Raw genomic sequence first — 3,727 nt, 5'->3', positions numbered from 1 at the left:
GGGGGGGTCACAGAGGGGAGGGCAGCCTGGGGGGTCACAGAGGGGAGGGCAGCCCGTGGGGGGTCACAGAGGGGAGGGCAGCCCTGCAGGAACACAGAGGGGAGGGCAGCCCGTGGGGGGGTCACAGAGGGGAGGGCAGCCCTGCAGGAACACAGAGGGGAGGGCAGCCCGGGGGGGGTCACAGAGCGGTGGGCAGCCTGGGGCCGGCCCGAGTCTCTGCCAGGCTTATCTGTTTGCTTTTCACTCAACATCCGTCCGGGGCCGGGAGCGGGTTGGGGTGTCGCGCTCTCTCGTCACGCGCCGCTCCCCGCTGGCCTGGCCCAGGGAGGCCTTGGACTCGGGCCTGGACGCTGGACACAGACAGGCCCAACCCTCAGCCTGGACTATTGGGATTTGGTTGAGGGGGCTGCGGCCCTGAGCACCGGCCAGAGCAGCGTTGGGGGTTTACAGATGCGACGTCTGCACTCAGGTTTGGGGTATCCAGATTGCTGGCGCCTCCAGAGTTTGGGGTGTGCAGATGAGCACCTTGGTCTCCACGCACTGTGAATCAGCGGTGCCTGGTCTGGGGGTGACACACAGCGGCCCCCGGGCCTTTCCTGGGACACCTGCCCCAGCAGTCCCTGGGGAGATGGGCACAGTGTCCCTCCTCTGCCCGTTTGGTGGCACTGGGCCCGACCCCTCTCAGAGCTGCCTGGTAGTGGGTGGCGCCCGGGTCCACCTGCCCAGGACACTGACCCCCGACCCCATACTTCTAGGCACAGAAGCACAGCTCGGGCCGGCTTACCCGTCCCCTCCCCACCGGGCCATTGCCAGCTGGGGTGCAGGGCGTGGTGGAGAGGCCCATGGACCCTCAGCCTGGGAGAGCCGGGCCAACGCAAGGCCTTCCGGTACATTCTGGAGGACAGATCGCCCCTCCTGGGCAGAGCCCTCACCCCCCCCCCCCGCACGCAGGCCTCACCCGCTGCGGCTGAGTGGCTGGAGCCTAAGTAGAGACGTCCCGGCCTCTGAGCGTGCAGAGGCTGCGGGGCGCGTGGGGGCCTAGCAGGCACCGAGGGAGGGGTGGAGGTGCCCTCCCTGCCGGGCCCGCCTGGCACACGGCACCACCGACGGCTCGAGGTTGGGTCCACGGGGCTGGTCGAGCGCCATCAGCACCTCGGTGGGGCAGAGGTGGGCAGGATCTGACGCACCAGGGGGCACCGGGCACCCACCGGTGGGCCCAGTGGGCGGGGATCCCGGCAGGGAGGACCCACGGGCAGAGGGGTACAGGCCGGGGGGAAGCTGCCCAGGAGTCAGGGGGAGGGAGACAGGGTCCCCGCTGGACGGGCAACGATGCCCTGACCCTGCTGGGTAGCAGGGCTCAAGGCTGGACTGGGGACACCGCTCCCCCTCGCACCTGAGGCCCCTCCACCGCGCCTGGTCCGAGGTCGGCTGGTGTCCGCCTTCGCTCCCAGCCCAGTGCTGCCCTGACACTGCCTGGTCTCCAGGGCTTCGGCCAGGTGACCTCAACACCACACCGGGGCAGACAGGGCCATGAGTTCTACTCCAACCACAGGACGCCTTCAACCGGCCACACCGGCCAGTCACAAAGGGGACACCACCGCGGGGAGCCCCCAGGGTACTGCTCAAACACTGCCAAGCCATCCCACGCACTCTCCAAACAAAGCCAGGCCCGCGCCTCTATCTGAGGGTGACCGGCAGCCAAGCTCAGGGGCAGCTACCCAGGTGCCAGGCCGGCCAGGCAGAGCCCCACGGCAGGGACCAGCAGACAAGACAGGCGGTCCTAGATGGAGAAGAGGCGCCAGGCCCCGGGCTCGAGGCTTCCCCCTGTGGTGGGAGGCAGATCCCGAGCCTGCTCCGCAGCCTTCGGGGAGCCGCAGCTGGGGCTGGTATGAGGACACTGTCAGAATGTCCACCTGAGCAGTCTGCCCACCGCTGCCTCCCAGTGAGCCCAAGCCGTCTCTGCCGGGACACACAGCCGATTTGGGGCAAGCCTCTCTGGGCCTCAGGACCCCCTCCAAACCCCGTCTCACAGCCCAGCCGGGGCCCCGGGTGAGCGCTGCCGAGGGCCCGGACACACAGACAGACACAAAGGGCCAGGTGTGAGCCCGTGTGGAAGTGGACAATCGCCCCTTGTGCACCTGCCGGTGCGGCGCTGCCAGGCCGGCAGCGGGCCGGCTTATCGCTGTGATTGCAGGAACAATGGTCCACTCAATCTTATCTCAGAGGCAGAGCCCTTCCACAGGGCGCTCAGGCGCTCCAAGTCAAGGGACAAAACCGCCATTCAGCAGTGATTCCTGCCAAGCCGGCATCTGCAGGAAAGAGCGGCCGGCGCCTCCCCAGGCCCTGACAGCAAAGCTCACCAGAACCATCTGCTCCCACAGGCACACAGCCGTGCCCAGCCCAGATGCACAGCTTCAGGAAACCCAAGCTACGTCTCACTCCAGGGTGTGCACGTGCACACATGCACACACACAGGTACATATTCACAAATGCAAACACACATGCACACTTGTACTGCAGACAAGCACCAGACATGCACACGCACGTACACGTGCACACATGCATATCCACAGGTGTGTACGTGTCCACATACACACCCATGTGTGTGCATGTACACACTCACACATACAGCATGTGCACATGTGGACGTGCATAACATGTATGACGTTGCACATAGATGTACACGCATGCAGACATATAAACAGATGGTCAGACAAGCCCCGTCATCAGGTACCGAGGTCCTGGCCACGCGGGGTCACACACCGCTGCCCAGTGGCTGTCCTCCACAGGGCCCCACCCAGGGCCCAGGGCCTTGATGCCCACCTGGGGCCTGCTCAGAGGCGCAGCTGTGGTACGCGGGCCCCGGTGTCCCTGCACTACTGGGCTGTCATGGGGTGAAGGCCCCTCTGATTCTCAGCTTCATTCCTGAGCAGGTGCTGCTGAGCCTGTTGACAATGACTGCAAACGGGACACCCAGAAAGAGGAGCCAGAGCAGCGGACAACCGCCCACAATTACAGGGGTCACCTCAGAGTTATTCCTCTTATGCTATTCTTGGTGCTGGGTATCAAACCCAGGGCCTGGCACACACTGGGAACATGCTCCACAGAGCCACGCCGGACCCAGGGTCCTGCAGTGCTGAAGTTCTCTATGGTGACACAGCACCCCCAGCTTCTGTCTCAGCATCTCCAGACCTTCCAAGGACAGGCAGAGTGGCCCTGAGGACCCCGGGCCTGCAAGACGGGGTCACAGAGGCCAGAAGAGGCCAGCGCCAAGTCCAGAACTGATGGCTCAGGTAGTCTGTGGATGAGAGGCTGGTGTGTGGGATGGGGTCTGGTGTGTGGGATGGGGTGTGTGGGATGGGGTCTGGTGTGTGGGATGGGGTGTGTGGGATGGGGTATGGTGTGTGGGATGGGGTCTGGTGTGTGGGATGGGGTCTGGTGTGTGGGATGGGGTGTGTGGGATGGGGTCTGGTGTGTGGGATGGGGTCTGGTGTGTGGGACGGGGTCTGGTGTGTGGGACGGGGTCTGGTGTGGGGGACAGGGTCTGGTGTGTGGGATGGGGTGTGTGGGATGGGGTCTGGTGTGTGGGATGGGGTCTTGTGTGGGGGACGGGGTCTTGTGTGGGGGACGGGGTGTGGTGTGTGGGATGGGGTGTGTGGGATGGGGTCTGGTGTGTGGGATGGGGTGTGTGGGATGGGGTCTGGTGTGGGGGATGGGGTCTGGTGTG

General features: G+C 65.3%; 1 protein-coding gene across 1 annotated transcript in view; it reads left to right on the top strand.

Annotated features, from left to right (window-relative positions):
• The window catches only part of Muc6 (mucin 6, oligomeric mucus/gel-forming), a 36,090-nt gene that overhangs the window by 6,721 nt on the left and 25,642 nt on the right, over positions 1-3,727 (top strand). The window lies entirely within an intron of this gene.

This window comes from Dipodomys ordii, unplaced genomic scaffold, assembly GCF_000151885.1.
Source record: "Dipodomys ordii isolate 6190 unplaced genomic scaffold, Dord_2.0 Scaffold166, whole genome shotgun sequence".
NCBI classification, from domain to species: domain Eukaryota; kingdom Metazoa; phylum Chordata; class Mammalia; order Rodentia; family Heteromyidae; genus Dipodomys; species Dipodomys ordii.
Note: the sequence above shows the minus strand (reverse complement) of the source record. Positions and strands in the feature narration are given on the sequence as shown.